The following is a 12,435-nucleotide window of genomic DNA, read 5'->3' as shown; positions in this document are numbered from 1 at the left end:
TAGTGATGCTGTAATTCCCTACCAAACTCAAATATTTGATTAGGGGACAAAATCTATATTTGTTTTCCCTCAGTGCTACTTTATGTACTGTTTACACCACGAGGAGTGAAGGGAAAGGATAGCAGCGGGGGGAACCTCCTTGAAAGTTTCTAGTCAGATCAACATAAGTATGCCAGCATCTTGCCTACCACAAATTCAGTTTGGATCAATCTCTTTTGAGTACATATCTACAGTGGCACAGATGGAAAGACAGAAAGAGTGCAACATTCTTTTGTAGCTATATACCCATGCAAATCCTTAGTTGTTACTGAACTCCAACAGTGAACTCCCAAGGACACAACAGCCAGCTCTAAAAGCTGTTGATGTGGGGGGAGCTTCTTGTTTCTATAGTTGATCTCCGTTAAGTGTTGCTGAAGTATTTTTCCCCTGCAATTTGCTGCAAGAAGAATTAACACCGAAATTCTTAATATAAGCACTTGATATAAAACTACAGTACTCAGCCACGACCTTAGCCATGGCCAAGATCTTCCTATAAAGTTTATTCATGAATGAGCCCCATTTAGCAAAAGTTCTCAGCCCTGCTAGTTAAGATTTGCTCTATATAGGTTCCACCCACTTCATTGCCTTTTGATTGGGACATAGCCTCTCTTAAGTGCCCTGGTGTCAATTTTTGTTCCTGCAAAGGGGGTGTTACTCAGGATTTGACTCCATTTTTAAATGGGCTGAATAGTAGAGTAAAATTGTTCTCTTTTTTGCTATAAAAGTGAGAAGAAAACTTAAGAATGGGGGAAAGCCAATAGTTTGAATTGCACTGGGTCGGGTATTTGTCACTCTCTTACATCACAGCATTGCTATAATTAGTCAGGGCTGGCTTAAGACATTTTGTTGCCCAAGATGAAGGACAATATGGCACCCTTCTCCAGGGCCCATACTGGGAAAATATCTTCCACTGCCCTTGAGGGCAGCAGGCTAGCAAAGTGGCACAGGGCAGGCCACAGGGCACTCACAGCTCTGTCCCCACCCCTCAACTTCTGCCACCTGAAGCAGCTGCTTCACTCTGCCTCATCATAGGGCTGGGCCTGCTTGCCATGTCTTTCTCAAAGGATACTCAAGGCAGCTATTACAACAAGAACTATATGTTAACCACTCTGGACACTTGAAATCACAGTACAAGTACTATATTATTTATTCACCATAATGTCAAGCTGATCGACTGAAGGTCATGCTTTGAAAAAGAAAAGTACCACTACAAAGTCAACAAATACATTGCAATAAATGCAAAATCCTGCTGATGTGAGCAATCTCTGAAAAGGGTATTTCTATGCAAACTTGACTCTTATGTGAGTAGGAAAATCAAAATGGCAGGGGCAGGGGGCAGCAACTTAGAACTCCAGTTTCTTCCACCTCAATGCTCACATTCTTGCCAGAGTGTGGCCTAAGTTTCCCTCACAACCCGTTGATCACCTTCCATGAAAAAAGGGAACGCAATGAGGGCTGGGTGCATTGTTTGGGGCAGAAGGGAAAGCCAAGATAGGTGGGTGGGTGCCCTAAGAAACACAGGCAGGGAAAGAGGACGCAGACCTGGAATGATTCAGTGTGTGTCTTCACAGAGGTTCAGAGGAGGACAAAGGATACAAATGAATGAACAATAGATTCAGGGTGATGATGGATGAATCAGGGGTCTAGGCAGAGGGCCTTCTTGGTAGTGGTGCCCACCCTATGGAATGCCCTCCCATCAGATGTCAAGGAAATAAACAACTACAGTGGTACCACGGGTTACAGACTCCTCTAACCGGAAGTAGTACCTCGGGTTAAGAACTTCAGGATGAGAACAGAAATCGCGCGGTGGCAGCAGCGGGAGGCCCCATTAGCTAAAGTGGTACCTCAGGTTAAGAACAGTTTCAGGTAAAGAACAGACCTCCAGAACGAATTAAGTTCTTAACCCGAGGTACCACTGTACCTGACTTTTAGAAAACATCTGAAGGTTTCGAGAAGTTTTTAATGTTTGATGTCTTATCGTGTTTCTAACATTCTATTGGGAGCCGCCCAGAGTGGCAGGGTATAAATAAATTGTTGTTGTTGTTGTTTCTTCTCTTCCTCAACAGTTTGCTCTGTGTATAGATATAGACATAGATCTGCATGGAAATTCTAAGCATTTTTGTGCATATTTTCATGCATTTTAAAGTGGGGGAATGGACAGAGAAGTGTGAATTTCAAAGGCTATCTATGTTTTGATTTGTGTATTGGTTTGGGGAATGTAAATGAGGCCCTATCTGCAATATACATTCAAATCCCAATGGCCATCTGTCATGGATGCTTTAGTTGTGATTCCTGCATTGCAGGGGATTGGACTACATGCCCTTTGAGGTCTACAATTCTGTATGATTCTATCATACCAGTGCTGCTGTTTGTATGTTGCTGCCATTCAAGTGAACCAGCATGTGTGAACTAGCCGTACAGCTACGTGTACAAATTATTATTATTTTTAAAATGTGTTTATTAACTGCTTATTTATTGATCTATTTTGATGTATACTTTCGAGTTCCTTTAGGAATTCTGGCTACAGTCTTAAGTAAACTAACTTGGAAGCATATCTCACTAAATTAGTGGGGTTTACTTCTAAGTACACGTGGTTAGTATCAGTTTGTTCCTCTTATATACTAAGCCTGTGAGTTAGGTATGCATTGCATGCTAATAAAATTATGAAATTATAGTGATACTGAAACTGTGTTCATAAAATTAATGCAAATGTTCATTGGTTTAGTTTAATTGTTGTCAAATATTTGGCTTAATCATACTCCTGCCTATTGGGAGTCTTAAAACAAAAAGATGTTCATATCTTGAACAGATCACATTTCTTCTTTGGGCAGGGGGAGATAATTGGCAGTAAAACAATTAAATATTATTTACAGTATAACTGGAAGAATGTCAATAGTAGTATCACCTGCAAGAGGCTGGGCTGATATGCTCTTCCTTGCCTTGTCCTAATGAAAATATCCATGCTCATCTCATACAGTGTTCACTTGCTTTTGCATGAGTAAGGTAGTCATTAATATTCATTATCTAACACATACTAATAAGGGTGCTTACACATGAATATTTATAAACTTCGCTTGTACTAAACCATTAAAAGGCATTATTCAACCATGCAATTTTGATGGAGACATGTTGGAGATGCTGCGGTATTAAGACATGCATAATACGTTAAGATACTGTACTTCATTTTTATTTAGTCTTGGTAAAACATGAAGACCTACCCCATAGTAAAAATAACAACAAGAACGACAGATGCTAGTAAGTTAAAAGGAGAAGATGGCGGGAACTTAAGAGGCCGTATTTGCCTTTTAAAAATTATTATAATTTGTTACTCACTTGGAGTGAGTGAGTGAGAGCTGCCTTGAATGCATGTTCAAGTAGAAAACTATATCTCCCCAACACAGACCTTGCTGTCTATGGTCATGTCTACCCTGTAGACCGATTGCTGCATTGCACAAAAATGTATTTATTTAAGGGATTTCTATGCTGCCATTCAAGGCAAAGGTCTCCCAAGGAGGCGTACAAATGTAGACTCTGAGAACTGGAAAGTCATCTAGTGGTCTTCTAGTCCAACGCAGTGCGCTAAGTGCAGGATCTGTAATGTGGGGTGCAGCTAGAGAAGACCTGACAAATGGCAGTCCCGCCTCTGCTTAAAGACCTCTAGTGAGAGAGATCTTATCACTTTCCAAGACAATCTGTTCCAATGTCAGCTAGCTCTTACTGTTATGAAGTTTCTATGAACGTTACACGAAATCTGCTTCCTGCAACTTCCATTCATTAGTTACAGAGGGGAAGGGCCACAGCTTAGTGGTAGAGCATCTGTCTTGAATGTAGAAGGTCCCAGGTTCAACCCACAGCATCTCCAGGTAGGGCTGGGAGAGATGTCCTGCCAGAAATGCTGGATAGCCACTGCCCATCAATGTAGACAATACTGAGCTAGAGCGACCACTGGGTCTGATTCAGTATAAGGCAGCTTCTTCCTGTGCGCCTAGTTCTAGTCCTGCTTGCTAGAGCAACAGAGAATGTCTACTCAGAAGAGTCTCCTGGGTCAAGCCATTGGCCTGTTTCCAGCAACTGGCATTCAGAAACATATTTTATCTTCTATGCGAAAGGCCATCATATTTGAAGACGGCAATCATGCCTCCCCTTAATCTTCTCTTCTCCAAGCTAAGCGTACCTGACTCTTTCAAGCATTCCCCATAGGATGTTGCTTCCGAACCTGATTGCCCTCCTCCGGACACATTTTTTTACAATACACACAAAGCAATCCAATCACCAAACTAAAAATGGCTGCAGTTTAAGAGCTTAGCACAGCACTCCTCGTAAAATACAGATTGAAACAAGTTTCCAAGGTCCAATTAAAGTTAACAAAACTGGGGGCGTATGTACTTCCTTTGAGAGAGAATCCCAGAGATAAAGGAAAAGCACCTGTCTCTAGTGCCCACCAGTCTCATGGACCGTGACAGTGGGCCGGCAAGCAGAATCCTCAGTCCCAGGAAGGTTCATATGAGTGCAGGCCCCTTTGGAAAAGCTAGATGCCTATCAGCATCTATCAGCAGGTAAAGAGGAACCTTCCTTGTTAGCCTCCCGCCCTGCTTAGACACCAATCGCTGTTATTCAGGTTTTAGCATTTTAACAAAAGCTGGACATGCTTAGGTTGGATTAGAGATGGAGAATTCTACATGTAGCACCTGCTTTCTGTTCCAGCTATGGCATATTCCTCCAATATTCCTCAGATGAAAATAAGGTAAAGGTAAAGGTACCCCTGCCCGTACGGGCCAGTCGTGTCCGACTCTAGGGTTGTGCGCTCATCTCACTTAAGAGGCCGGAGCCAGCGCTGTCCGCACACACTTCCGGGTCACGTGGCCAGCGTGACGAAGCTGCTCTGGCGAGACAGCACCAGTGCAGCACACGGAACGCCGTTTACCTTCCCGCTATAAAGCGGTACATATTTATCTATTTGCACTTAAGGGTGCTTTCGAACTGCTAGGTGGGCAGGAGCTGGGACCGAACGACGGGAGCTCACCCCGCTGCGGGGATTTGAACCGCCGACCATACGATCAGCAAGTCCTAGGCACTGAGGTTTTACCCACAGCGCCACCCGCGTCCCCTCAGATGAAAATAGGGACCTTCTATTCTACATCAGTTTATACACACACCCCTGCGCCCCATATACATGCACTGTCGATGGAATATGGAAAAAAGACGGGGCTGGCTGAGCTGGCTGAGGCTTTCATCAGCCTGCCTTGGGTCTCAGAGAAAGCACCCGCTCCGCATGTTTACAAGGCGGCACTTCCATGCCAGCAACAGAACCAATGAGCTCAGCAGCAGCAGCTGATGCCCCTTGCCCTCCTCTTCCTGCAAGTCCCAATGTGCCACCGGACTTTGATAATCTTTTGTAGTATTGCACCTTGAGCACGGCCAAAGTTTGGTGTCCCCAAACGAATCTTCTCAGTGATGGCTCTTTTCAATTTTGCCCCCCTCAACTTGGCTCCCTATGCTGGGGAACCACCTAAACCTAAATCCAGCACTGTATGCAAAGAGAGTGCCCCCCCCCCCCCCCGCTTTTCCATTTGGGAACTGTTGGAAGATATGAAATCCCAAGTGTGCTTAAGCAGTGTCTTGAACTGGTTGCAAACTAAACCCATGCTTAAAGCTTTTCTTGAAATGAAACCTGACTGAACATCCTTGCCAAATTACTCTGCATGATAAGAGGGCTCTGAAGGAAGAACCAATAACATCCAAAATACATCATTACTGAAACACCTGCTACTTTTGCTGAAAAGGCAACGCCACTTCTTTCAAATAAACAGCCCGATATATATTTGCGAAATTATACTGTATGAACCACAATGTAATAGGACTCATAATTTGTATCTTTCTAGAATGAACCATAAAATGCCATGTTTTACTAACTATGAGACCCAATAATTTCTCCTCCTGATTGTACTTTGCTGTATTACAAGGACTTCTGGAATAAACATAACATGTTATACATTTTTTCCCCCTGGTTATCAGTTAGATTTATTAGAAATGAACACACCGAATGAATATTTAGAATGTTCCTGTTATGAGTATGCTAATGTTCCCAAAGTGAGAACTTCTATAAAGCTCTGCTTCTCAAAAGAGAACTTAAAGAGGAGAAAAGCCCCTCATCCCAGCTTTTCTACTGTAAGATTAATAACACAGCAATCTGGCTTTTGATCTGCAATTGTATTATCTGTTGTTAATTTAACTCTAATTCACATCATTTATTCTCATTATCTTAGATACTTTTAATGCCACTCTAAGCATTTTCATTGTTAACATTGTGTTTTAACAGTATTAGGATTTGAATTTCAATCATGATTTCTGCTATAATGTAACTTGTACCCTAAATGAGAATAATTTTGCAAGACTGACTAGAGTTAAAAAAAAAAAGCCCCACAAAAAACCCTTAGGGTCTGTTTCACTAAATACATATTCATGCTCATGCATAATTAAAAATAACTTTTTCCATTGTGAACTGCAACTCCATTTTATATCTGCTAAATGCACAAACATGTATCAGAAAATCCACCCTATGTCAGCCTGTTATAGAGTGTCCCAAAGCCAGTTTTGTGAAATTTAATACAGTCAAGACAGTGGGCAGCTGGCAGCATTCTATACTGAAACAGAGACTCATATTTCAAGTTGGTTCTTTTACTCCTTAAAATATGTGTGCCTCCCATATATATCCCATTGTTCCTCCAAGGATCTCAAGGCAGTGCTCATGCTCCCCACCCACTGTCCTGCCACACCCTCCATTTTATCCTCATGACACCTCTGTGAAGAAACATATGCTAAGTATGAGTGACTTCTTGTCAGGGACTGGCTGGCTGAAGAGGAGTGGTGGAAGGCACCAGCTGAGGAACTCCCAGGGAAAACCCCAGGGGAGGAAGGCTCAGAGCCAGAGCGTTTGTGGTGGGACACCAAGGAGAGGTCAGAGGAAGAAGATTAGGAGGAGGGGCTGGATGCTGAAGGGCCAACAAGGTTTCGTGAGCAGGGCGAAGCTGTGACAGGGAGCAGTTCAGACTCTGAGGCTGAAGCAGAGGAGGGGTGGTGGTCAAGAGACTGCTGAAGCATCCTGGGAGTCTTCTTCTCCAGCTGCAACAAGCTCTCCTACCCACCTGGTCTCCAAGACTATGAAGAGCAAAACAGACCAGAGCAGTTTGAGGCTGCTTGGGAAACATCTGGGAGAGGATGAGTCTTAGAAAGAGGAGAAGGCAGGGAGCTTCTGTCCTGGCAACTGATCTATGGGGGCAAAACCTACTGAGAAGTGTTGCTGAGTTGTATGCCATTACCTTGAATAAAGAGTTGACTTCATTGACAACTGACTCTGACTCTTTGTGCTGACCTGCATCTGATTCCAGCCCTGACATTTGTTCACAATCACCCGGTGAGCTTCATGGTGGAGCAGGGATTAGAACCAGGTCTCCCTTTCACTAGTCCACTACACTACCCCAGCCCAATGGCTATCATAAATATCCCGAGCTTTAGGTATACAGTCGTACCTTGAAAGTTGAATGGAATCCGTTCCAGAAGTCCGTTTGACTTCCAAAACATTTGGAAACCAAAGCACAGCCTCTGATTGGCTGCAGGAAGCTCCTGCAGCCAATAGGAAGCCCCAGAAGCCCCATCAGACATTCGCCTTCCAAAGAACGTTCACAAACAAGAACACTCACTTCCAGGTTTGTGGCATTCAGGAGCCAAAACATCCAAGTACCAAGGCGTTTGGGATCTAAGGCACAACTGTACTTGGCAAAGCATATCTTCACAGGCTATCAGTACTCACCTCTCAAGTGATTTGCCCAAGGGTGTGTCTGTCCTCTTGGTCTCAGGAGCTGGCTCTGCCATCTGTATCTCTTGTGGAGTCACTTTTCAGAGTTCTGCTTCCGGGTTTTATTGCTGGGAAGTGACCATGTCATTAAAGAGATCCTCACTTCCCTCATAATGTTCTTCAAAATGTTTGTAGAGCCATCACAAGGAACGGAGCTGTGGGGGATAAAGAAGAATGAGGAACAGAATCCTTTGTCTCAGGGATGGGGAGCTTGTGGCCCTCCAGATGTTGGTGGACTCTAACCCCCATCAGCATGGTCAAAGATAATGGATCTGTAAAAGTCCAGCAACATCTGCATTTCCCCCATTCCTGCCTTATAAGCTGTTCTATGGAGATGTGGAAGGAAAGGAGCTTGCTGTCCCTTCATATTCTGGCAGCACTTCTTCAACAGGTGTCAATCTCAAAAAATAAAACAGGGTATCACTTACACACACACACACACACACACACACCCCAAATGACAAAGATTTGAGTTATCCTGAACCATGCAGGAATCAACAGCTTGAAAGTCTCACTATTGAAAAAACCTTAGAGCCCCCTAATCAAAAGAGTAAGCTTCACATACGATGTAAATTACTGGAAAATGTTTTAGACATAAACATATCTCCTTTAAGCGAGAAAAAATGTTTTAAAAGAACATACAGAGCTCTAACCCTTTAGAGAAATTAATAAATCAATCTCTTTTAGCCTCTGACTGTTAAATTAATATCTTTACTAATTATCTCTTGCTAGGGAATCTTTGATCTTCTTTGGGTCAAGCTTAAGTTAAGGAGGGTCACAGCAGTGAATAATTCCTTTAACTGATGACAAATATCCATCAGAGTCATTGGGAAATTAGATTTTCCCCTCTGCCAGCTGGACTACTTTTCTTTTCTCACCAGGTAAGCACTCCTCTCCATTCTGAAAGCTTACAAAATGAGATACTGTCAGGTTGTGTCAAAATATATTACATCCTTACCACCCTGTTGTAATGATGTACTCAGTGCATGGACCATTTGATGAGCAGGCCTGTCAGGGTCTGCATGACAGAGGCAGCTCAGAAGCTTTCTGGCAGGTGGGTCGCTGTTGCTGACAGGCATAATGGCAAGAGGCAAGGCAACTGGGAAGTTGGCATGGTGCAAACACACTGTCAGGACCCCCTAACTGGCTCCGCTGGTGTGTTTGCCCTCCACCAACTTCCTTGCCACCGCACCTCTCGCCCTGCTGCTAAGCTACAGCAGCCCTCCTGCCATAGAGGTACCATAAGTGGCTCCACCCCACTCAGCAAGTCACTTTGGTAGGAGGATGCACATGTTAATATCGTACACCAGTCTATTTTGAGACAGGGGTGGGTTGCTAATGAATACGATAATGAATAAATAAATATTCAATTGGGTGCACCTAGGCTGACTTTTGGGTGCTGCCCACAGGGTACCACGTCTGAGGAATGGCCCAAACTGTACAGTTGCTTGCACAGAACAAACCTATACATTTCTTTTTCTTGTTTAGAACCAGTGATTTAAGGGACAGAAACAATTTCCATGGATTCCTGAAAAACATTAATAAAGCGTGTTCTCCTTCAGGGAGAGCACGTGTTGCGGTGGGGTCTACTGAGCCACCCCTCTGTTACCAGGCAAGGTCTCTAAAGATGGCCTGGGGCAGTGATTGGTTCACTGGGTTGCTGGGGTAAAAGTTATGTTGCAATTTTGGTGGGAGGGGTAAAAAGGTTTAAATACTCTGCACGCAGCCTTGTACTTTCTCTTTTGCTGCGTGCAACGGATCACCTGGAGCACTTGGACTGTCTGGAGGACAGTGGAGCGATCTTCTCATTGTCTGGTTACATTTCTTTATTTTCCCCTTCTTTTTAATCTTCTCTAGTCCCTTAATTAATTTAATCCCCCCCCCTTTTTTTCCCCTGTTTGATTTCCCACCCCACCCCTTATCCTGCCCTTTGGGAAGATTCTCCCTGTACCTGTGAGCACTGCCTGTGCTTAATCCTCCTTGGCTTGCCTTTCCCAATAGGGAGAGAGCCCCCATTAGGGGTTTTCTTTTGCAAAAAGGTTTTCCCCATTTTTGCCTGTTTAATTGTGGGGCTAGCCAGGGCGGTTCCCAGCTTACCTGGAATCACTTTCATTTATACCATCCCCATAGGTTGGCTTTATTTTGGGTGCGTGCAGTGCTGTTGGCCAAAATTTTAATCTAGCCTTGGGCGGGAGCACTATATTGAGTTCCTTTAATATTGCAATGAGACAAAAAAGGCAGAGAGCAGAAGCATGGAGGCCTGCACGGCCTGCACATATCATTCAAGCCTAAGCCTGCTACAGTTAGCAGTACAGTAAATTTCCAGGTTACCTGGAATCACTTTCGTTTATAGTATCCTCATAGATTGGCTTTATTTTGGGTGATTGCAGTGCTGTTGGCTGAGTTTTAATTTAGCCTTGGGCGGGAGCACTATTTTGAGTTCCTTTAATATTGCAATGAGACAAAAAAGGCAGAGAGCAGAAGCTGGGAGGCCATCACGGCCTGCACGGCCTGCACATATCATTCGAGCCTAAGCCTGCTACAGTTAGCAGTACAGCAATTGTTAAGTTCCTGTGACATGTGACTCATTCTCTCTATAAGAATGTATCTGTTTGTTTGCAGGCTCACTTGTTGCTAATGTATATCTTAGGCAGACAGAGTGGAGCCAGAGGCTCTCTGTGCCTCCAATGAGCACTCTTTGTATGCTCTTTAACTATGCTGTTTCTGAACAAGTTTATTTTCTGCAAGTTTGTTTTTCCCTTATAGTGGCAACTGCCATTTTAGAGACGAGCCGTTGTGGCTTAGTGGCTAGAGCGCAGGACTAGGACCTGGGAGACAGGGTTCATATCCCCCACTTAGCCATTGTTATCACATAACAAAACAAGCTGCTCCTTTTGGACTATTTTGTTGCTGGGTAGTTTGGCGCATTTGTGATATTGCTCCCAAAAAGAACTTGGGGTTTCTTGAGGAGGTGCTTCCCTCTAAAGGGCAAGCAGGGGTACCTGGACAGGCGGTGGGCTGCCTCGAGTTTGTTATCTCATTGGAAACATTTATGTCTGGCCTAACAGGTGATCCTAGGGCTTGGCCCGCTTGGCCCTAGAATTTGATGGCCTCTGGCAGCGTTTCTGGCCTGAATAGCGTCCCCATGTGGTGCACAAAGCATTGGTTTCACCTGTTCCTCACATTGTTTAGGTTTTTTGCAGACTATGACAGGGCCTTTGCAGATGCCTCCAGAGCTTGCCTCTCCTGCAGAGGATGACATGTTGATGCCCCAGGTGCCTTCTTCCGGAAGGAAGTGTCTTCAGAGGCAGGAAAAAGCGGAGCAGTGATGAGGCTTACACCTCCTTGCAGATAAATCATCACTGGGCTGATGATGATTCAGACATCACCTTGGACCTCTCCAGGGGTCAGGATGAGGCTGTTCCAAGTCTTTAGGGATCATCATGGATAGCTCAGCCGGTCAGCCTATGGTGCCGGTAATGCCTAGGTTGCAGGATTGGTCCCTGTATGGGACAGCTGCATGCTCCCTCATCACTTTACCCGGACACTGAGGTCCAGCGCCGAGGGCCTTTCTGGTGGTTCCCTTACTGTGAGAAGCCAAGTTACAGGGTACCAGGTGGAGGGCCTTCTCGGCAGTGGCACCTGCCCTGTGGTACACCCTCCCACCAGATGTCTACTACCAGACTTTTAGAAGACATCTATGGCGGCCCTGTTCAGGGAAGCTTTTAATGTTTGATGCATTACTGTATTTTAATATTTTGTTGGAAGCTGCCCTGAGTGGCTGAGAAAGCCCTGCCAGATGGGCGGGGTACAAATAGATTATGATGATGATGATGATGATGATATTGTGGGAGAGTGGACTAGATGATCCTCGGAGTCCCTTCCAACCCCACTATTCTATAAATGGTAATTCACTATGATGGGAATGTTAGACGCAGGGCTGCCATCATCCCCTTAGCTCGCTAGGATCACAGGGACGGGGACATGTGGACAGCTCCACATTTCAAATGGAAATTCCCTGAGCAATAGAACCTGAAGCTGGTATGCAGGAAGCTGGCCCGGTGGCAGCTTTGTTGGGACTTCTTAGGGATCGTCCCTAAGAGAGCCCCATACGATTCCATCTGATCCATATTTATCACATCCCAAAGGCACCTCAGTGAATGATGCTATCCCTCCGGAATTGTTCCGTGAAATATGCATCTTTGGATCAGGCAGTTGAGCTTACCAACAAATTGGAGGAGGTGCCTTGTTGGCATTGTGCAATATTGAATTGGCTGTTAGGCTGCTGCCGGTTCACCCTCAAGATTTTAAGTAGTTAGGCTTTAATTGGATGGTCCTTATATTCATAAGGCGATGCCAGTGGGTTGCTCAATAGGCTGTGCAGCACTGGAGTCCTTTAGCGCCTTTCTGGATTGAACATTGCGAGTCAAGACTCGTTTAACTGGGGGTATCGTTATGTGGATTATTTTACTGGCTGATTCTTGTGACACCAGCCTCTGCTTAGCTTACTGGATGCCCCTTTATTCCCTGAGGAGCTGGGT

At 44.6% G+C, this 12,435-nt stretch overlaps 1 long non-coding RNA gene across 1 annotated transcript in view; it reads right to left on the bottom strand.

Moving 5' to 3' along the window:
- The window catches only part of LOC310675388, a 139,143-nt gene that overhangs the window by 110,399 nt on the left and 16,309 nt on the right, over nt 1–12,435 (bottom strand). The window contains exon 2 of the long non-coding RNA XR_014510090.1: nt 7,850–8,049. This is a non-coding gene — a long non-coding RNA (uncharacterized lncRNA). The remainder of the gene's footprint in view (nt 1–7,849; nt 8,050–12,435) is intronic.

Source organism: Podarcis tiliguerta, assembly GCF_965153285.1.
Source record: "Podarcis tiliguerta genome assembly, chromosome: 4".
Lineage (NCBI taxonomy): Eukaryota > Metazoa > Chordata > Lepidosauria > Squamata > Lacertidae > Podarcis > Podarcis tiliguerta.
This window is presented reverse-complemented; position numbering and strand designations above follow the sequence as displayed.